Source organism: Mustela lutreola, chromosome 4, assembly GCF_030435805.1.
Source record: "Mustela lutreola isolate mMusLut2 chromosome 4, mMusLut2.pri, whole genome shotgun sequence".
In the NCBI taxonomy this organism is placed as follows: Eukaryota; Metazoa; Chordata; class Mammalia; order Carnivora; family Mustelidae; genus Mustela; species Mustela lutreola.
This window is the reverse complement of record NC_081293.1, coordinates 124,231,338-124,255,215: the sequence shown is the minus strand read 5'-3', so window position 1 is coordinate 124,255,215 and position 23,878 is coordinate 124,231,338. Positions and strand designations below refer to the sequence as shown.

At 38.8% G+C, this 23,878-nt stretch overlaps 1 protein-coding gene across 3 annotated transcripts in view; it reads left to right on the top strand.

The window, feature by feature from the left end:
• The first annotated feature begins 14,227 nt into the window (after nucleotides 1–14,227).
• The window catches only part of SEMA3D (semaphorin 3D), a 201,744-nt gene continuing 192,093 nt past the window's right edge, over nucleotides 14,228–23,878 (top strand). For 2 of the 3 annotated variants that reach the window (XM_059170986.1, XM_059170985.1), the window contains exon 1: nucleotides 14,228–14,670. The gene's annotated coding sequence lies outside the window, so the exon portion shown is untranslated. Of the gene's footprint in view, nucleotides 14,671–15,028; nucleotides 15,181–23,878 lie in introns of those variants that run through there. The other variant, XM_059170987.1, reaches the window with a different exon arrangement.

The window sequence follows — 23,878 nt, the reverse complement described above, 5'->3', positions numbered from 1 at the left end:
GGGACAAATGGTCCCAGAGTTTGATTGCTCTTTTATCCAGAGACTGAAAACAACTTAAAAGGAAAGTTTAAACTATTTATTTAGCTAAGATAATTGAAGACCAAGGTGGGAGGGCAAAGTAAGGGTGAAAGAGATGGGAAGAATGAAAAGATAACAGGAACATGTTTTGTTTGTTTGTTTTCGTTTCCCTCTGTTTACTGATGTTACGATTCATCAGAAAATTTCAAAATAGCTTCAAGTTTATCTCAGGGTTTGAAGTCACAGGAAGAAGATACCTAGTGAGACTGGGAATGCAACCCTGTTTCCAGTGATCTCCTTACTTCCAAAAAGCCGGTCTTCAGGAAACCTAGCTTTCTTCACTGTGCAAGAAGCCTCTTCTCCCCGATCGTGTTAAGTCTATCTAGGGAGGGAACAAACACCCATCTCCTTCATGGCTATAAGTTCTCTCATCAGGCCACATTGAAGGAACAAAATATGCCTACTCTGTAGAAATTGAGCTATTCTCTAAAACTTAAGATTGTATTGCACTGGCCTAGGTCTGGGAACTGTTTCTAGGAAAAATTAATGTCGAAGTCTAACCAAATCAATTAAATGACTTCAGGAGACCATTTTAAAGTGGCTGACAATCTGTTTTTACCATATGAGATCAATGGCTGCCATTTCAAAAGTCTATTCATTCAAGTGCTCTGGGATAATGCTCAATTTCAGATGCCTTTAGCAAGTTGGAAAAGTCACTGCCCTCAGATGACTAAAGCGGAAAAGGTCAATTAAGTGACAGTCTATTCTAGTCTACCGAGCCTCTTCAGCCAATTCCAAAATATGAATTTATCGTTCAAGAGCTCAAAGGTTGTAAAAAGTCTTCTTCATTATGAATTAGTTATTCATAAAGGAATATTTATTTTTAAAGCTACTTTCTGTTTAATCCAGATTATATAAAACAGATAATTTTCAACTATTTCTCCAACTTGAGCCCTGTTCTGTGATTGTCCATTCATTCCTTGAGTTCAGATCCTCATTATTTTAGAATATTGTAAAAATCTCTTAGAAGGACTTCTTGCTTCTAATTTCTCCCACCTCTGACACATGCTATTGGCAGCCACTTCTTAAAGTGAGGAGCACTGAATCACTACCGTGTTCAAACTTTGTTTTACTGTCTTGTTTTTGTTTTTGCTTTAATATCTCTCTCCTGTTCAATTCGAACCGTCCTAGCTTTCTTAGACAGACATCCAAAATCTGCTACATATCTTACACATCTACTTTTTCAAGTTTGCTTTCCACCCTACAGTTTTATCCATCCTCATTCCGGGAACCCTGGAAATGTTCATTTTCCCCTTTACACGCTGTCCACATTTCCACATCGAGATTCTGCTCACATGCTTTTCTCGTGAAAGAGCTTTACCTTGCAACCTCTCCCACATATACCCTCACAGTTCCCAGATGCTTACATTCTGCTCATCCTGCCCCAAATCCATCTTACTACGATCTATACACTCATCTCACTTTATAGTCTCTTCTACACAAACTTAAGTTAGGTCTTAAGTTAACTTATGTCTCTTTTTTCTCTGAACTCCAGCAGAGCTTTACATTTAGTCTTTTTTGAAATATCCCTTTCAATTTTCAACAAGTATAGCAAAACTACAATTCTGGTTAAATCTAACACTACATTTAATCATCTCACGACAACATATGTTATATGAATATATTCATATTCCTAAAATGAACTAGAATAAAAACATACAACTCTGCTGATTTTGCTTCTAGCACACCCACGCTCTTCTGGATCCCTGTTGCATACTTCCAGTCTCTCCCTCTTACACCCACTCCAGTCCTCACTTCAGCTGCTGGTCTTAATCCTACATAACCAAGAAAAAATAGGCAATAAGAAGAGAACTTCAGAAACTCACACCAAGTCTCCTACCCATTGACTCTGCTTCTTAATGCACATAACTCTGCCCTCTTGCATTTTATCACAAATTCTCCTTGTTCCTTTTAACAGTAAATTTTCTACTTGGGTATTAAAAATTATTCTTTCTTGCCTAGGCAAGGATATCATTCCAGAGGTTCTCTTCCTTTTTTTTTTTTTTTTTTTAAGATTTTACTTACTTATTTGACAGAGGAACACAAGCAGGGGGTGCAGCAGGCAGAGGGAAGAGAGAGAAGCAGGATCCCTACTCAGCAGGGAGCCCAACATGGGGATCCCAGGACCCTGGGATCCTGGCCTGAGACAAAGGCAGATGTTTAACCAAATAAGCCACCCAGGTACCCCGTCCAGAAGTTCTCTCCTAATTCTACAAAATCACGTATCTTTCTATCTCTACTACATAATTGCTATCAGTATAAAACCATAATGTAATTGTGTTTTATGGAGAAAAGGAAAACCTTCTGGGTTTCTGTAGAATAGTGGCAACCATGTCATCAGAATTTTTCTCCCCAGCCCCTAAAAATCCATATAGAGCAAGAAGGAACATACATGAAACCACCCTAAACTCATTCCTAGATCTTAAATAAGAGATGGAAAATACTGCCATCTTTAATTTACATATAAGGAAGGAAATACTCATCCCCAAATGAGTAAGTCTTGATCTGGAACCCATACTAGATCTGAGAGTGAGGAGCAGACTGAACAGAAACAAGGAGAGGGTGGTGGGGCAAGCAATGGCAGAAAACATGAGTGACCCATGAGAGAAAGAGTTCCATGCTTGGACACTGAGGACAGATCACTGCATGGAGGCTGGGGATTATGGACAGGATTTAAAAGTTCAGGATCAAAACTAGTAGTTATGGGGGCACTTGGGTGGCTCAGTGGGTTAAGCCTCTGCTTTCAGCTCGGGTCGTGATCTCAGGGTCCTGGGATCGAGCCCCGCGTTGGGCTCTCTGCTCAATGGGAAGCCTGCTTCCTTCTCTCTCTCTCTCTGCCTGCCCTCTGCCTACTTGTGATCTCTATCTGTCAAATAAATAAATAAAATCTTAAAAAAAAAAAAACTAGTAGTTATGGAAAGGCACAACTTCTGGGAGAGAGGGAGGCATTTCTTGAGGGATTGATGCTGGCAGAACAGAGGGAATAAGGAGTATAAATTAAACATCCTATGGAAGCAGAGCAGAATTACCAAATCAGAAGACTTACTCATCCTCTCCACCCTTGAAATAAAAGGAGTCATCTATGAATAAAACCACCTTTGACTGAACCAAAAAAGAGTGTATTTTAGAACTAAAAAACTTAAAAATCACCACAACCAAACTCCTTATAGAGAATTACCTATTTTCACTGGTTTAGGAAAATCTGTTCTTTCAAAAGGAAAAGATGTTACCCTATATATTTTTATTCACTGAATTTTATATATGTGTATATATATATGTGTGAGTGTGTGTGATAATTATGACATTATTCATGAAAAAAAGAATTCATGATAAAAATAAACAATAAAAGAATTTAGAAAATTAGCTAAATATAAAATTAGTATTTAGAAAGCAATTTTTTCACATTAAAAACAATATCCGGTTAGAAGACATAATTTTAAAAGTCCTCGTTTACAATATTAGCAATGAAGTAAAATATTTAGGAGTAATGTTTCTAAGAAATGTACAAAACCTATATGAAAAAGCTTTAAAACATGATGGAAAGACACAGAAATAAACATGAACAAATGCAATGATGTTCTTTGTTATTGGTTTAGATGAGTCAAGATCATGGAGTCAAATCTTCCAATCTTGCATGATTATTTTCTCTATGAATCTTAGAGTCAACTTGTTTACCTCCAGGAAAAAAAAAAAAAAAAAGATTAACTATGAATCAATCCTGCTATGTGTGTCTGTCTTCTTTTCCTATTTTTTTTCTAAAATTAATTTAATTGCTGGTTCAGTTGTTTATTTTTATTGTTATATAACTTTGCATTATGTGAATTGTCCACAATATATTATCCATTGTATTGTTGAGAATAGTTGCATGGCTTCCAGTGTAAGAAAATTTCAAATAATTTTGCCATGAACTTTATCGTACATTTATTTTGGTGAACAGATCTACACATTTTTCTCAGGAACAATCTGTGCATAGAATTGCTTGTCATAGGGTATGCATATATTTAGGGTTTAGTAGATAATGCTGAAGTGTTTTTCCAAGAGGTTGTACAATTGACAATTCTGTCCAAGGTGTGAAAGAGTTCTGATCCTTAAATCTTTAGCAACTACTGAGATTTTTGTCTTTTTTTCATTTTAGTCATTCTGATGGGTATGTAGGAATCACAGTGGTTTTAATCTGCATTTCCGTGATTACTACAAAAGTTATTGGCTCTTTGAATAGTCTCTTTTATGAAAAGTCTGCCCAGATATTTAGACCACTTGGATTGTTTATCTTTTTCGTATTCATTTAAATAAGTCCTTTACATATTCTAGATATGGGATTTTGTGAAATATATAGATTGCATGTATTTTCTCTGGCCCTTCACTTTATTAATGCTGTCTTTGATGACTAGAAACTCTTAATCTAACATTGTCTAACTTATAAGGTATTCATTTATGGTTAGCAGTTTTGCGTACTGTTTAAGCTGTCCTTTTTTTTTTAAATTTTTTTTTTATTTATTTATCAGAGAGAGAGAGGGGGAGAGAGCGAGCACAGGCAGATAGAATGGCAGGCAGAGGCAGAGGGAGAAGCAGGCTCCCCGCTGAGCAAGGAGCCCCATGTGGGACTCGATCCCAGGACGCTGGGATCATGACCTGAGCTGAAAGCAGCTGCTTAACCAACTGAGCCACCCAGGCGTCCCTGTTTAAGCTGTCTTTATCTACTCCCAACTATGAAGATGTTCTCCCGTGTTGTCTTCTAAGAAACACATTATTTTACCTTTCACTTTGAGATATGAAACTAACCTGTAATTATTTTGCATAGGTGTGAAGTTGGATTCTGGATTCATTTTTATTTTAATTCTAAATCTTCAATTTTTGGAGTATCCATTCATTTTTACACTCAAAACATTAATGAATGGCTTCCACTTGAAAGAATGTTGCAAACAAGTCCTAAATCATCTCAGTATTTAATTATTACAGTTTAATAATTATTTATTTTTTTTGTTTGTTTCATTGACTTAAAAGACCATCTTTGGTTATATATAGAATATATTTTGGAGATAACATCTTCAATATACAAATATTTTTATTTTAGCAGTTCCTGGTTACCTCAGGATCCCCCATTTATTGAGTCACTAAATATTCTATGTTGTTATGGGGTCATTAATTGAAAGGAAGACACAAAAGAATTCAAGGGAAAATAAAAGTTCACTCTCAGCTTTAAGATTTCAAAATAGATTTCTTGAAACTCCTAGCACGATCTCAAAAAACAAGTCTTGGCAATTTGCACAAAAAAAGGCTGTTTGTTTTCAACTTTGTAAATCCTGAGTAATAAAATATATGCCATCACCAAGAGGTAAAGAGATTGATTAAAAAAAAAAAAACCCACAACAGATTATCCCTACTCAAGGACTGTATAAAATTTTGACAGTTATGAGAAACTGTCACTGAGGTGAAGAAGCAAAACAATTAGATGGGAATATTGGTTTCTTCCAGCTTGCCAGTGTTTGACAAAGTCCAGGGATGATAGAATATTCTGCGTATTTGGTAAAATGATAGAAAAGAGAATTAGGACCTTACTTCTGAACCTCTGGCTCTAGCAGCCTCACAGTTGTGTGCCATCATACAGTGGTGTAGAGTCAGTAAGGAGAATGAGAGACTAAGGTGTTTAGCCACAAGAGGACTCAAGAAGGTAGCCATTACTCCCAAACCTCTATTTTATCAAGGGAGAACATGGCATGTAAGTATCTGAAAGGGGACGATGATCTCAAAGAAGCTTAGTGTTTTGAACAAAGAACAACTTGAGAGGAACTTATGATTGGATGATGGGTATTCAATGGACATAGAAGAATAGAGGATGAATTCCAGGAGGGGACTTTGTATTCAATCCACAAGCCAAGGAGGCAAGGAAAGAGGCCTTAGAAGAAACCAATTCTGCTAATCATTGATCTCAGATGTTAAACCTCCAGAACTACAAGCAAGTAGCTTTCTGTTGCTTAAGCCACCCCAGGCTGCGGCACTTGTTACCGTCATGGTAGCAAACAAGTCCACTTCTCAGCTACTGGATTTATTTAGGACCCCTTAGAGTTTTAACACCAGGATTGAGAGAAAGTAAAGAATTGCAGACATGTGGGACCCCAGGGTTGTTCCCTGGGTTAAGCCTCTGCCTTCAGCTCAGGTCATGACCCCAGGGTCCTGGGATCAAGTTCTGCATTGGGCTCCTTGCTCAGTGGAAGCCTGCTTCTCCCTCTCCCACTTCGCCTGTTTGTGTTCCCTTTTTCTCTCTCTCCCTCTCTATCAAATAAAAGAATAAAATCTTAAAGAAAAAAAGAAAGAAGAGCAGAACCCTGGAATGAAATGTTATTAAAATGTTAAAAGACTGAGAAATCCGTGCCTGAGTTTACCTGAAAACCACTAAGTTAAGTTTTCTGCTTTCTAGAAGAATCAAGGTTTGTACTTGGACTGTTCTCTCTCAATGCCATGTTTGCCCTTTTGAATACTGTCTGGGCCTGGGAATTTGAAAATTTCATTTTGTACTGCATTGCTATCTGGCTCTTGGTTAGATTCTGTCAAGAGAAGAAATTTGCAGAAGATCAGTAGGCAAAAGGAACAGAAATGCTTTGTGCTTTTGGCTCTTGGAATGAAGCAGGTAGTTGTGGTTTCTGGTAGTGGCAGGTGCAGAGGTAACAGGGTTGAGGTGTTCCAAGTCCAGCGTTCTGGAGATAAGAGCTTTCAACCACCTCGTCCTAGTGAAGCAGTACATCTTAGCAGATCTAGTATATACTGGATCATCATGCCCAACAGTGTGTTAGACTTCCAGCTTTCTACACTGGGGCATTAGTAGTGTCCAATCTTCGAGTACATTCTTCCTCTCCCTTTACTCTTCAGACTCCCTCCTCCTCTCTCTCGTGGCTCTTTCCAACATCTTTTCGCTCAATTCCCTATATTAAATGCTTTTGGCTTGACATACTGGGACTGATCTCTGCATTCATAACTGGCTCATACAGAGCTTGACACAGACTTCAAGTTGGGTAACAGAAAAATAAAGTAACATATACAAGCATGTTCGTGAAGCTTTTTGTAATAAAATATTGGAAATGACTCAACTGACCCTTAACATAAGAATGGATAACACATGACATGTTCAAACAATCATATAATTAAAAGAAATAAAAGAGAGCAAAAACAACAGCATACGCAATAGAGAAGATGAATCTTAGAGCTGAGCAAAGAAAATCACAGAAAGTTACCATTTTTATGAAGCTGATACTATTTATATAAAGCTAATAACAACAGCACATCACAGAATACATTACTTAGAGCCATGTACATATGTGGGGTGAAAGGAAGAGAAAATAAACATTAAAGTTAGAATATTGTTTACTTCTGTGTGGTAGGCAAAGGCAATCAGGGAGGAGCACAGATAATTTTGAAGATACTTGTAATATTCTAATTCCTAAGCTGGGTGACATATTCTAGAGTGTAATTTCTGTTTTATTGTGAGAGGGTCTACGGTGCTATTCTTTCTATTTGAAATGCTACATAGCAAAAACAAGTTTTTAAAGATTTTATTTATTTGACACAGAGAGACAGCAAGAGAGGGAACACAAGCATGTAGAGTGGGAGAGGGAGAAGCAGGCTTCCCGCAGAGCAGGGAGGCCTGCGCAGAGCTTGACTCCAGAACCCTAGGATCATGACTTGAGCGGAAGGCAGAGGCTTAATGACTGAGCCACCCAGGTGCCCCAACAAAAGTAATTTTTAGAGAGGAAGGCATTTATTGTCCACTGAAGTTTGGAGCCAGAAAACAAAATTCCCATTACATGCGTGAATTATAATATATCTACATCTGTTTTCTGGACTTTTAATTGTTTTGCTTGGTTATGTGTTCACTAAACAGTACCTCACTGTTTTAATACCAGAAATTTACAATGTTTTAATAGTTAATATTGGCAGGTCATCGTTTTTAACATTGGACATGCTATCAATAATATACTTACGATATTGACTCATTATTATGGACGGCTTGTCTTTTATTCTAATTAGTGAAATGTTAATTTCTTAACATATTTCTTAAATGACCATTTTTTTTCTTTTAAAACTGGTTCTATTCTTAAAATTAGAAGTTTTAAGTACAATAAAATTATAGATAATTTTTTAAGTATATGTGTAATCATAGGCTTTTAATCATAGACATTATTGGCAAATACATGAATAAAGTTTGAGAAGTAAAACTTTTTATACATAAGGAAAGATAATTTTACCAAGGTACAGGGTAGAAAGAGAAGGCAGTTTGTTAGTAGTATTATATTATAGTGATTTATTTTTTTTTATTAAATTTAAAGTCAATAAAATTTAAAATCTTGAACTGTTTTATGATTGTTTTTTCAAATGGTAATATAAATGAAAATATATCTGGGCCACAAGGGTCAGAATGATCATAAACTTGAAAGAACAGAAGCCCATGTTAGCTTGTAACTTAGAAAAATAATAGTTCCATGTATTAAATTGGGCAGTTTAGAAAGTTGCATTTTTCTGATGAGTAAGATTCAATACGGTTTACTTCTGCAGCAAAATGGTGAGGTAAGGAGCTGGCTCCCTTGGCCCGTTCATATGCAAATAGATCCAGGCCAATGAAAAATGTTTTATTTAAGTCACTTAAAGTTTTTCTGTCTGCAAAATGATAATGATAATGTTAATCATAATTATAATAATAATAATTATTATTATTATAGGATCAGACTAAAGAGTTAACAATCTGGCTTGTTTCAAACCTTTGACACCACTTAGGCACTAAATTATTTGTTTATTTGTTTGTTTTTTAATTTGCTTATGCACCACACCCAGTGCTCCATGCAATAGTGCCCTCCTTAATATCCATCACCAGGGTCACCCATCCCCTCACCTCCCTCTGGTCCAAAACCCTCAGTTTGTTTCTCAGAATCCACAATCTAAATTATTTAAATCACAGTTATGTGAAAATCTTTCTCTTGCTCACCAGAGGTCACTTTCCATTAAACCTCCACTTTGTGGTTTCAGGAAAACATGGCAGGCATTTTTTGTCATAAAACTAAATTAATTGTGTCTGTAAATCACTGGCTGCCACACATCTGTTATGGCCTCATTTCTGAATAAAATAAGAGGAAAGAAGAGAAAAAAGTACGCACACAATGAAAATCGGCATTCTCTTAACCTTCATATTTTACTTTTTTTCAGTGGAAAAATAAGCATCCTCCTACAGTTAAAGAAATATTAGAGGCACAAATACAGTAGGGCAGGAAATTATGAATTTTCTCCTATTTGTGGAAACTGATAGTTTAAGTCTGTCCAAAAGAAACCTCACTATTTAGGAAAGAAATTCTATCAATGTATTTATTTAAAAGGTATTTTTATAAGATCTGTAGGAATCTGTGGATTATTTTGGAAAATGTTCCCCCATTTTTAGGGATACTGATTTCATTGTGGCTCGGTAGCTGCATACGACCTTGAACAAAGCAGACGTCTTGGAATGCCTTCATGCTGTCGGCATGGACCTGTTCTCTCCAGTTACTGCACAAAGGAATAGTTTAATTCCACTTGGAATATAGGTATGTTTGAGTTTCAGGAAATAATAGAGTACTGTTGATTAGTTGTGAACTAGAACAAATAAGCCACAAGAGGGCATATTTTTCTCGGTTTCATCACCCTTACACAAATAAGGCTTGCCTCGATTAGGTATCACAGGAATCCCTCCCCTCCTCCATTTTCTTAGAAGAATACACTATTTCTAAAGTATGTTCTCAGGGTGGAGTGGTGGTGGCCTGAGGTATTAAGAAAAGCAAACTCAAAGATGATTTTTTTCTTATATGATATATAAGAAAGGTGTTTATTTTTCCTTAAAATCCTTCCTTGAGGATTGTTTGTTGATCTAAGAACACTGTTAAAAAAAAATAAAAGAAAGAAAACACACACATACACACAACACAAAGAATCATTTATTTGACTATAAACTCTTCCATCCTGCACTAGCTATGTGGACTCCTAGATCGGGCTCAGAAAGGCTTTCCGACCTCCAGCAAATGTTCACAGTCAAGGAGGTTTTCTTTTCTGAGGTCTCGGGACTTGGGCCAAAGGGGTTGGGTTGTGTTTTTATTTTTATTTTGAAGTGCATTCCTGCTGAATTTAATTATTCACCACACCCCAAACCAGCTAAGTAAATATAACCTTAAGATTCTGGCTTGGATAGGTTTTGAAAAATAGCTGATTTTTTTTCTTTTTCTTTTTCTTTGTCTTCAAGTAAAGGCACTGTATTGTAGAGGGCTTAGAGCAGGAGTTAGAGCTGGGTGAGCTGTTCGTCTCCCTGGCCTCGGGTCCCTCACGTATAACATGAGGGCTGGAAGGTCTCTGAGGCCTCTCCTAACTCTGAATGTTTATGATTACTTATGATGTTAAAATAATTTAAAACTCAGAGACATTAAGCAAAGTTCTGACAGTTTTACATTCTGATTAACTCACCATAAACCATCTTCCGTCTTTACTTAAAGATGAGAAACAGATACATTTACTTCTGAGAGTTCTATGTATGTGTAATTAATATCGAAATAAAGATGAAAGGTGTGTTCTTTTCCATCACTAAGTATGACCTAATGATCTTAAAATGTAACTGCTTAATGATCCAGGGATGAATGGACTGCCGTGATCAAATGAAACAAATGGAAAAAAAAAATCTGAAGTTTATAAGGGGAAAACACCTGATAGAAGATTAGGAGATGGGTGAGCTGCTTTCAACTCATGCCATCACTTGTTCTCATTAGATACAAACTAATATACACTCCAGTTTTCTCTAATGAGTATAACAACATTTATCTGTCAGTACTGATACCTTAGTACGTGGGAAAAACGTTCATAAAGTAGTATTTATTATAAGGTAGAGAGGTTTTATGTATGATCAAGGTATGACTAGTTTTATAGCTGTGAACACGAAATGCTTGAGTTTTATCTCCATTTTCCTTGTCTCTGTACATAGAACTTTGCAGTTTCTTTTATCGATCTCCTTTTTTCCTTTAAATTCACCAAATTCTCTCTCTTTCTTCCTTCTTTCCTTCCTTTCTTCGTGAATAAAAGACAGTATAGAGAGAACTAAGACTATAGATTTTTGTTGGAAAAACTATTACTTTCTGCTGAAAGTGCAGCCAAATCCTCTGAGATCCTGCTACATTTAAATTCTGGACCCAGTAATTATCTTTCTCCTGTCTTCTTGGCAAAGGTAGCTATATGTGGAGTTGGAGAAGCCTAGAATATACCTATTTTACTCTTAGCCATCCCTGCTGCCTTCTCTTATGGTTCCCAACGTAGATTGATGATTCTTGAAATCATATAATTAGAAATTTATTATTTGGCTTCATTAAGTATTAAAATGTAATCCTATGAGAAATAGTGTATTTCACATACTCTAACACATATCTATTGCCATACGGTAAGAATGACTTACTCAGATTCCGTCTGAGTAAGCCCTAATGGAGATGGGAGAAGTGTAGTATATCAGAGTAAGAGGCTGACCCTCAAGACAAAATCATGTATTCAAAAATTTTTCCAAGCACCTGGAAATTGGACAGTGCTTTGTTCTTTTTTTCCTTTCCTTTATTTCTGTTTTTTCTTCTTTTCCTCAGAATAAAACAGGTAGAGAGCAACAACTGGGTAGTTCTAACTGATGATATACACACTGCTTTCAGTGTCATTAAGAATCACTTGTTGAATCTTGACTAGCCACCCTTGGAGATATATTAAACTGTCTAATACACCTTACATTTTAACAAAACTTAACGTAAAGAAGATTTTCCCTGCTAGGTGTTACTGCAAGGATTTAGATAGGGTATTAGCCCTACAGGACAGATTACCAGCTGCTTTTGATGACAGTGAATCTCAAACTCTTAGAAAGTGTTGTAAAACCATACTGATGGGATCCTGTATCTCAGTGGAAGTTCAAAAATAAATGCAGTGGCTGATCATCATCATCCTGTCCACTGTTTACAGTACCTAACTTATTAACTTACTTAACTGAACACCTAAATATTGTTAAACACCTACCATATGCACGACACTTAGAGAAGTACCATAAGGATTACAAAGCCATGGACACAGCTGAGGCCATTCATCACAACTTTGTGCTGTGCAGTTGATTCTGCCTGCTGTGTGCTCAGAGCAATTAAAAGGAAGGAAAGCACAGAACCCAGTTTCCAGATGTTGTCTTCCCAGGGTACATTCAGGACGCCCTAGTAAATGCAGTCTAAATCTGAAGTCAGGGTATTTCAAACTAAATCAGTTCAATGCAAATTCATAGGGATTGTTTTAGGGGCTTGGGGAAAAAAAGACAAAAAACAACCAACAGCAGATGAGCACACAGGCCCAACTAATTATGACATAACATGAAAGGGGCTTATAAGAGTAGTGAAATCAAAGTGCTTTGGAAAAATAGGAAGGAATGATTAATTCTGTAGAGGCTTTGTGGAAAAGGTAGAAATAGTAGCAAAGGGAGATGCTGTTTGGCTTGAGTATGTTAAGATAGGATTTCGACAGGAGAGAAAAGGGGGACATCTAGTTAACCGCAATTCTAGTTAAACACAATATTCTGGCCAATAAACTGACAAAATTATTAGACAATTAATAAATAGTTTTTAAAAGTCAAAAACTACTTATCATTAGCCTCTTACATGCAAAGCCCCAAGCTGTGCTGTGGGAGAAAAAGAGGTATTTTGTTCTTATAAGGAGGTTGCAATTTGGATTGAGGAGCAATGGCATAAACAGATAAAATGATATAAAATATATAGGAAAATGCAATAAACACACCAAGGGTATGGTTAATTACAAAACGGGGAGGGGGAGTATAACGTTAAATACAAAGCATTAAAAAAAAAAAAAAAGTTGCTATAGGTCAGAATAGTCTGTAAGGACTTAAATTTTCCTGTATCTAAAGAGGAAAATTATGGGGTTGGTTGGTGGAAAGTCAAAACCAAGGTTGCAGAAATGGGGCAGCATGAGACACAGGAAAGAACCTTGGTCAGAGTTAGGAAACTTGAATCCCTCCTGAGCCCGGCTCTGCCACTGACCATCTGTAAGTTGAAATGACGCGTTTAGCTTCTGTGGCCCTTAGCTCTCTGCTGCAGAGGAGACACTAAATGAAGAGTCTCCTCCCACCTTCCAGTTCTCTCATTGTTGCCACTGACTGCTCACTATCCCCAAACTAAAACACCACTTGTCATTTGCCAAAGGAGCTCTGGGACCTTACAAGCTGTGCTCTTAAATCAAGCTGACAAATGCAGAACCCTGTGGCTGCTTTTTTCCCCTACTCTCAACTCAGCTTTATGTTTGGGACTAATAAGTGCAAGGTGTGTGACTCCAGATCTCTAGAGTTCAATCGCAGAAAGGTTTACCATGCAGCTAAGGAGACCCAAGCTTCAGGACTCATCACTTGCCCTTTCCAGGACCCTGAGGGTAGTCTGACACTAAATTCACATGGTCGTTTTTGTAAGATCTGTAGAAATTAAGCTATTTCCGCATTGTTTTTTTTAAAGAGAATCCCACCTTTAAATTAAGTTCCAGGCTCCACAAAATGTGGGTTCATCCCTGGTCCCCATAACTTCAGCTTCCTTTGGCACGACCACGGCCTGTACAAATCTATAAAGGAAAACTCCGGACAGAAATAGATGACATAACTCTGTTGGCCTGGTATAAGGTAAAGGGGAAAGGAGATTTATATCTTGGGGGCGTTTTCTGCCTCAATTTCCCCTCCCCCCATCTTCCTGGTCCGTCCTCGTGCTAGCCCCTTAACGGAGGTTTGTTCTCCACGGTTCATACTAATGCTCGCTTTTTGAAGGCCAGTGGCTCCGGGGTTTTACATACTGGAACACGGATACTGTTTTTGAGGCTTAGGATGTTTCGGACATTGTGCGGTTTCTTCCGCGGGAGGTCCTTACGAATTTGGTGGTATAGAATACATAGGTCCCAAAGGCAGCCTGGCACTGGCTCAAACGTCAGAGGCTGCCGCACAGACAGTGCACACGGTGGCCAGCCCGGAAAAGCATGCCTGAGCGTGGCCGGAGCTCCATTTAATCCACGCTGCAGACAGCCTGCGCGCCGGCAGGGATGGACTTCGACACGCTGGGGAGGACTGGCGCGCGCGCACAGGAAAGGGGGGCCAGAGGGCTGGGGGAGGAGATCGGAAGGGGAGAGGTAATCCCCGGCGTTTTGAGCATCCCCTTTTTAGAAAGACTGAGTCTCTCCCAGGACAGCTGCTGCGGTCACACCACAAACTTAAAAGCCGCCCTCCCGCTCGGAGCGTGCCTTTCCTCGCCACACTCGCCTCCCCAAAGCTCCAGCTGGTGCCTGGCTCCCCGCCTGTCCCGTCTCGGCGCTCCGGGGCCAGCAGCGCCCCCTGCCTCCCCGTCTGGCCTCTGCGGCCGCAGCCTCCGCGCTCCGTCAGGGCCGCCGGCGGCTCCGCGGCTCAGCCAGGGCTGCCTCTCAGAGGAGCTTGCGCCGGTGCCCCGGGTCGCCGCCGCGCTCGCCCATAGCCCGCATCCCCTTCCTCTCTTCCTGAAAGGACTTCTGGCCCAGAGACAGGGAGAGAAGAGTTCGTAGCAGGTAAGGCTGGCTTCTGGTCACCTGCTACCCCAGTGGGAGGGCGCGCTGGGGACCGCGGAGTTAATTAAGCAGGGGTGACTAGATTTGGGGGGTGGCTGTGGGTCCGAAGCGAGGATGCGCAGCCCTAGGAGATGAGGAACCGTCCTGGGACGGGGAAAACCGCTCCGAAGCGGACCGCACGGAGGGTGGGCGCGCGGGGGGACAGACTGGGAATCAGTGCGCCTAGGAGCGGACGGCCTGTGCTCGCCGCGCCGGGGACAGCGTGGCGGCGGGGGCCGGTCCCACCGCCCCGCTGCCGCCGCCCGCGCCTCCTCAGCCGAAGCCGCCCGCGGCCAGCACAGAGCAAAGTTTTCCTCCTGAGACGCTCCCGGGAACTTCACTCTCTTCCTGGCTCCCTCCGCGGCCAAGGCGGCAGGAGAGCGCGTTCGAATGCGCTCCGTGGCTTCCGCCGGCTGCAGGTTCACTGGGAGACGCGATGGTGGGGACCGTCTGGAGAGGACTTGACCAAGGGTATCTGCGCCCTCGCTCTCTCCCTTTCCCATGGGCTGGGGGAGGGGACGAGGAGGCCGTAGCGGTTGTTTTTGTTGTGGTGCTTTGGGGGAGGGATGGGCGACGCCTTTTTCCTCGCGAGGGAATCGCGACTCCGGGTCTGATGGAAGCGTGCATCCTTCTAGACCCTGAGGGTAAGGTTGGAGTCAGACACCAGCCACGAAGCTGGCTGTCTGGCCAATGCGGTTATTGCAAAACGCACTCCTGCTGGAACGGGGCATCCCTGGGTAACCTCGACTTGGCTCGAGCTGGAAAGGCCCGGATTTGACTCCTGCTGGGAATTGAACGCAGTGGATCTACCCCGTCCCCGACCCCCGGCCCCGGGTGTCCCCTCCCGACCCCTTCCCGGCCCGCCCGGAGTCGAAGCCTTAACGGGCTGCCCTGGAAGTGCAAGGGCTGTTTTCGGCACTGGCACGTTCTTCTTCCCCGGTGACTTGTGTTCAACCTCGTGGGCTGAGTTGCTCTGCTTCCGTCCCAGCGCGGAGGGGACTTGACAGGAGGAGGAGACGCTGCGCTGTCGCTGGCGAGCTGGAATCCGAGGGACTGGACGCGAGCCGCGCGCCCGGCGGGCCAATGAGGGCCAATGAGGTCCCAAATTCCTGATTACGGAGATGGGAGTTAAGTCGGCGGGCGAACTTTTCGCCCTTCGGTCGGGAGTGGAGCGAGGACTCTTCTCCACCAAAGCCCCTCCCACCCTGCCTTAGCTTGTCAGTGCTGTTTGCACTAGAGAAGGAATGGGGGTGCTTAAAGTCTCAAGTTAGCCGCATAGGCTTCTCTTCCTGACTGTGTTTTGGGGGAGGCCCGAACGGGGAGGAGAGGAAAAGGTTATGGGGGAAAGTAGAGAAGGGATGAGCCCCCCTCCTGGGTCTGGTGCTGCTGTTGTGTAACCATAGCAACCGCCTGGGCGAGAGCGGTCCGAGCCTTATGGGTTCCGCACGTGGAAGGAAAAATGTGGAGGGCGGGGAAGGGGGAGAGCCTCATGTCATCACTCCAGTGATGGCTTCGCTTCTCCCGCAGTTCCGAGGCCAGACATCGAGGAGATGAGCAGGGAGGGTTGGGGTTGGAAGTGAGCAGTCCAGGCAGCCTTGGAATCGTGGAGACTCCTCCCAGCGCTAAAACTGGCTGGAGGAGGCATCACTGACAAGCTACAAAGTGATGGTCCGGGTCAGGGAGATGGGCAAAGACCTTGGCCCCTGGAAGAGAAAGGCCAGGAAATACAGGAAGGTGATGTGGGAAGAGATAAGAATAGGGTCAAGAGGTAGCTGAGAGACAATAAAACGGTGCTGATTTGGTCTGCCAACATTTCAAATGGAATTTGCCCATTTATGAAATGGAAAATTAGTGGAGAAGGGAAGGGATATTTTTCAAACACTGTACTGAATCCTAGGTGCTTTATTACGTTATCACGATTAAGGTTCCCAACAGTACTACACAAAATATCATTTTTCTCCTTATTTTTAAGGTGGAAAAAAGCAGACACACAGAGAGTTAGAAATGAGTGGTGTCCCATTTTGATTTTTTGCGATCCTAACGATAAATGATCATCCTTAAAAATGGAATTGACAATTAGAGGAGTAGACAAAGCAGTTATTCTCACTTTAGAAATGAGAATAACAAGATGTAAAGATGTTAATTGATATGTCCAAATATAAACTAGTAAGGGGCAGAGCTGAGAGTGGGACAGTTTTACCTTTACATGGCTCACCCTTCAGGGACTCAGGGAAGCTTTCCATGACCCCACCTAAAGAGAGGACCTCTCTAAGATTAGTTTGATAGTGCATCTGTATATCATAATTTACCAGGGAAGCACATCCAAGAATTTAAATGGAATCCATGATTGAGGATTGGTACAAACCACATCAAGTCTGTAGGCCAAGAATCATAGACACATGATATTAATAATCTATATTTACAGGTCTTATTGTACCTTATAGGGATTATTAGTGGCTTTAATCATGTTTGTAAAGGAAAAATGAAAGCAAAATAAACATATTTTGTCAAATAGTCGCCTCGTGGCTATATTGAGAAAATTTCCTAAAGTTAATGGTGTTTTCCTTCTTCTATTTATTGTTGTCACGACCTAAAGACTTACTTCATGCTTTGACAACACTGGTTTACCTTTGTGAAAGTCTGTTGTCCATCCATTTAGAAGAAGTAATAATGTGACTCCTTTTAACCTTCCCGATGACTGCCTGGGAGAGGGAGGTCAAGGAAAACTATTTGGCAGTGCAAAAGGTTTTGCAGTTGTCAGGAAACCATAATCAATAGCAGCAGAAACTAAGGGTAAAAGATAGAGAAATAATTATCTGGATTTTATTTTGCCTTCCTGAAGAATTGCCTGTATAGGTATGTCTTAGTCAATGAATTTGCTTTCTATATTTTTGCACCAGGATAAGTGGAATTTTTAATCTCTGTGCGTGTGTCGAGGGCTGGGAAACATGGGAATGGGAATTATTTTTGGTGTCAGGGAAGGTCAGGAATATAAACAATTACAAAGGCAGAGGAAGCACATGCACTATTTCCAGTGACAGGCTAACAGATCAACTATACGTTTGAACTTGAGTCACAAAGCTGAATTACTCTCACACCGTTTCTTTTCCAAAAGTAGGAAATACATTGTTTGGGGCTGGGGTTAAACTGAAGCAGGAAGTTTCAGGGGTACCTCCTTTTTAGTCTTCATACTGTATTCTCATTCTACATGGGCATTTGTTAGCCAAAGGAAGGTTTATCACAGAACGGAAGATGATTTTGATGAGGTCTTCTGGAATTGGCAAGTATCTCTGTCAACTAGTGTTTGTATACTGCTTGTACAGAGTTAGTAAATTAGGTCATCCCCATTTTTATTAAGTATTTGGGATGTCAACTTTTCAGTCTCAAGAGGAAAACATTCCAATTGGTGCCGGTTTAATGAATATTAGTATGTCTTCAGATTGTTTGTTATGGCTTCATTATTTTGAGAAAAACAGATGTGACTCTGAACTGTACTGTTCTGTCTGGGAAATATAAAGGTGTGCTGACATAAGTTCTTTGGGAAGCATTCTTGTCAATTAGCAAATGGTTTATTTAATGAACAAGAGTAACCATAGCTCTATTTTGAAAAATTATTATTCTTTCCATAAATACCTGGAACTATACAGATCACCCAATTAAATAGTAAGCTTTTCAACAGTGAGTAACACATTCCTTAAAAGAAAAAAGAAATATCCACATTTGTGAAATAAGTAGTAATAGCAATAATAATGATTGACCATGGGCGAAATTTGTTAATCACATTTCTTTCTACCTCCAAATTTGGTTTTAAAAATACTCCACTAATCCAGGAAACCTTGGCCAAAATCTCTTTCTTTTTATATCGCATCATACATTTCAAGCCAATATTCTGATTTTCCAGTGATTTATTTTCTTCTCTACTTTTGTTGCTTATGATCCCTGACTAGATCATAAGAACAGGGAAGGAAGGAATTGGTCTTTACCTTTTTAAACCTTCCATTTGGTACAATGCTAAACATATTCCAGGTGCATAACACATACTGAAATCTAATTCGTGAACTAAATATTTAATACAGTGATTTTGAATCAGTTTATTGCCTATATAAGATCAGATTAAAGATCTTTGGTATTACACCTTACTTTTTTCTGAGATTTTAGGAAGGAGAGTTTTTTCTCACAGCTGAGTTTTACCCTTTCATAGAAAAAAGTGGTGAGATGCTGAGTGTTTTATCGTAATGCATAACATACAGAGATGGTATAATGATCATGTGAAATAGGTATATAAGAACTTAATGTGGTGCCTAGGTGGCTCAGTCCTTAAGCGTCTGCCTTTGGCTCAGGTAATGATCCCAGGGTTCTGGGATCGAGCCCCACATTGGGCTCCCTGCTCAAGCGAAACCTACTTTTCCCTCTCCCACTTCTTTTGGTTGTGTTCCTGCTCTCAAGAGCTCTCTGTCTTTGCCAAATAATTAAATAAAATCTTAAAAAAAAAAGAATTTAGTAAATTGTTGCATGCTACAAAAAAGTAATTCTTTCATTTTAAAATTTCTTGTGTTTTTTAGAAAGACCAGTTAACCCATGAGTATCTATGCCATCTGTGACCATATTAGTTCACCTCAACTTTAAGTACCTAAGTATAATTAGAAAAAAGTATATAAGTAAAGCAAAATTTGCTATACACAGGAAATACATTGATAAGCAACTTTAAGGTCTTTGAAATGATTCTGAAATTTCATAGTAATGAGATATACTTAAATAATTAGGCAGTTTAAAATATAATTTATTAAAAACATAAATATTTAAGTACTTGAAGAAACTGGAATATGTAAGGAAGCACTATTCATACTTAGATTTTAAGTGATTTTAATGACTTTTAACCTATGTTCATTAATATTCTTATTTCCACGTTAATATTTAATAATTTCTCATAGTCTTAGAACAGGGTATCTTTAACAAATTGACTAATTTTTCACTGGTGAATTTAGACAGTTTGTGCATTCTTTTGCAAAGCTCAATAAAATATAGGTATTAACCTTCCATAGAAGTGTATAAAATAAACCGAGAATTAAATGACCAAGGGTTTCTAGAAGAATCTGCATCTATCATCTTTTTGAAGTTATGGTGTCTTCTTCAGAAATTAGAAATAATTTATGTTCTTTTTTTCTTCTATGGGTCACTTAACATAATAACGTCAACATTTTATATTTTTAAAACTGGTGGCTAATAGTGTTTTCTATTAGTGGGTTGTACTAGCAAATCACAGGAAAAATGGAACCATTTGCTATATTTTTCTAGTTAAATAGAATTAAGCATCATTAAATGGTACAATTACTACTAAGAATAAAGTCAATAAAATAAGCAAAAATGTCTAAATTACTGAGAGTCTTAAAAAGAAATATAGTACTCTTGCTTTCATGGAAAATAAATAAAATGGCATAGGTATATGAAGGTCACATTATTAAACTACCATCAGATAAACATTGATTTATTTTTTCTGTATTAATTATGCATTTTACTAGGTCTCATTTTTCAGTTAATCTTTTGCATATCTTAAACAGATGTCATATTTGGTTCAGAAATGAGCCTACGTAACTGACACCTAATTACTGAGTTTTAAACATCAGTAGTTGCCAATATACTACATTAGCAGAAATTAGACTAACGGAATTGCTCAGTAGTGGTATTGTCTGGAGTTGCTTTAGTGAAGAGACAGAGAAGTAGTATAATCCATACATTTATTATCAGCATGTATGAACTGCTTAAAAATAAAGTTCAAAGTACCCTCTTGAAAGGCTTAAATAGCTCCACAGAAGCCTTTTTTTTTTTTTTTTACATATTATGTTGACAGCTGAACCCATGCCTGATGATGTCATAATCTCAAATTGTATTTAAATAGTCTAGTTTTCTTTGACAGAATGTATAAACTCAGTGAGACTCTTACTCCCACTTTTTGTTTCTTTTCCTTATCAGAAAGACCAGTCCGTATCACATGAAACTCGGGTGCTCTTGCGTTTTGGTATTTGTTATTGTTGTTGCTTCTGGATAAATGTTTGCTCTTCATATCTGAACTGATAGTGAAAGAAAAAAGTGTTTTCTGAAATGAATACTATTCTTATTTGGAAAAACACTTCCAATTTTGAAATATAACACTTCGTTTCAAAAATAGATATTTAAAACTCTCAGAATTCTTTGTTTACTTGTAATGCTGAATACTGGGTTTGTAGAAATTAATATTAATCTGAGTTTTCTTGTTGAAATGGGCACATTTTTTTTTGTAGATCATTTATTTTTATAGTAATGATGTTCATCACAGATATCCTTCCTGATCATTATTTTTCCATTAATATCATGGAAAATATCATTATATTTTCCATTAAAAAACTGGAAAATATAGAAAATCATAAAAAAGTATTATTAATATTTTACTCATAAACCTACATGCATATGTTAATTTTTAGCTTAAATATGAAATTTATTTATTTATTAAATATTAAAATTTTTTGGAAAAATAAACTTTATATGTGATGGTTAGTGCCTAGGTCTTGTTTTCTAATGCCATTCTCCAGTAAAAGGAACCAGAGATTCTTAGAGACATGGCTGATTCCAGGACTGAGGCAGGAAATATATACCATGAACCTAGACCATCTTGTAATGCCAAAAAATTAAAGAAGTGCTCAACATACACATACACACACATACACAGACTGCCACTGCCACCACTACTACCACTACCACATACACACAATGATGGGTATGTCAGAGAGATAGAGAAGCCAGCTGAGAGAACTCCCAGTGGCCAATGTTGGAAGAATTTGAGCAAAAAAATTAAGTTGTACGGAGTATAACCCAAAATATAAAATAAATATCCATGAGATGATGCTAATATAAATAAATGATCAAATTCATTAGTGAATGGAGAAGAGACAAATCTTCCATGCAGAATTCCAAATAATTTATGGAAATACTCTGTTCTCAAGGAAGGGAAGCATAACTCCCTACTTCTGAAGTGTAAACTGAGAACGGTCTCTACCTGCAAATAGTACAGTATAGAAAGGGGGAAAATGGTATTTTGTAGTGGGTGAGCAAGCCTGACAAACACAAGCTCAACCCGGTGATCAAGATCAACATCATTCATAAAGCATGTTGATAGTATGAACTTTTTTTTTTTAAGATTTATTTATTTGACAGAAAGAGATCACAAGTAGGCAGAGAGGTAGGCAGAGAAAGAGAGGGAGGAAGCAGACTCCCCGCTGAGCAGAGAGCCCAATGTGGTGCTCAATACCAGGACCCTGAGATCATGACCTGAGCCAAATGCAGAGGTTTTCCAAATGAACCATCCAGGCGCCCTGATAGTATTCTTGATAAGATGAGATAAAAAGGATATTTTTGCATTTTCTCTCCCCAAAACCCGCAAAGAACCATGAGAAAAACATCAGGCAGATTCCAGTAGGGGTGCCGACTACAGTATAACCAGTACTCCTCAAACCTGTTATGATCATCAGAACCAACCAAAGTGTGAGAATTTGTCACAGGCAGGAGAAAGGAAGCCAAAGAGACAGGGACTAAATGTAATGTGGTGTCATGGATGGGATCCATGAAAAGAAAAAGAACATTAGGTAAACATTAAGGGAATTAGAATAAACTATGGACTTTAGTTAATAATAATATATCAGTATTGGTTTATTGACTGTAACAAATGTCCATAATATATAAAAATAATAGGGGAAACTACTATAGGTTGTAGGTTTAGGGGGACTCTGTAATATCTTCTCAATGTTTTTGCAAATCTACTAAAGCCTATTTTTAAGACTTATATTTGAAAGCACATAGATTAAGCATGGTGAGAAACCATGTAAGAGGTGAACCATTCTCTGGTCAGCAAAGCTAATGTCATTTAGTTAAATGCTTAGTTTAGTCCCCTAGTTCAAGGTGCTACTAATTTGCCTTTTTTAAAATGCTAAATATTATAGATCTTATTATGGTAAACACATATTTTGAATTAGCTGTTCTTCCTATAATTACATTTTTGAAAGAAAATGTGGTAATTGGGTTACTAAAAAATATCCAGATTACCATTATTATAGGTTTTCTGCAAAGATAGTTGTGTATTAGCCATGTCCTATAAATCAATCTTATATATTGAAACGGAAGGCAAACTTTTTCCGGCTTCACCCTTGCTATTTGGTTGATATTGACAAGATCCATCACCCGTGCCAGATGTCTTCAGTTCTGGATGATGATTATGCTTCCAAAATTCTTGCCAGCATGGCTCAACAACTATTTATTCTTTTTGCCCCTCTTTGAATCTCAAGGACATCTACTGCATTAAGTATGTTAAATATTATTCCCTATCCAATAATACACATATGTCTACTTTGAAAATTATAAATATACTTGGGAGGTCTCTATGTCCCCCCAAAATCTCCCAGAAGCTGAGACTCATCTATGTTCCAGCCCGTGTAGAGTAGGGAGGATACACAGGCTGCAATTTCCCTTTACGTCTGTGTGTGTGTGTGTGTGTTTGTGTGTGTATTTCTCATTTTTCCTTCTTTATAAATCACACATTATTCCTTCTCTTCCCTGTGTTCCAAATTGCTTGTATTTTTAAAAAAATCTGAGTTTCACTCTCTTGAAATAGGCTGTTCTTGCAATTGGACTGAAAGTTTTGTCATGTTACCTTTCTTATCTAAGCTTTTATACTGGAGTCCCATTTTTGAGTGTCACCTCATACTTAACAATTATTTGAGTTACCTGACTTTGTGCTTTATAGTTAACTATAGTTTCTGCTGAATTTGTGTTCTACTGTGGCAATTGTTGAAAAGTTTAGCTATGCTTTTTTTTTTTTCTGTTTTTAGTTTGCATGAGTCATAGCATAAAAAACACATTTGAAGAATTTGTTCAGGAAAAGTCATGGAAACCAATCCCAGAATATGTGACTAAAGGCCCTCTTTTTTGCTATGACCCAGTGAATTTCCTGAAATAATGAAAGTGTCTGAAAAAGACCCTGATCAATATGACTAATATGCTCTGGGTTCTCACTAGAATCTTAGATTCAGGGTTTTCATTTTTGTTGCACAAAATAATTGAATACATTATTTAAAAAAGAGAGATCCTGCCTATGGTAATTTAACCCGTCTGAAAGAGAAATGGAGAAATCTCATGTTCAGAC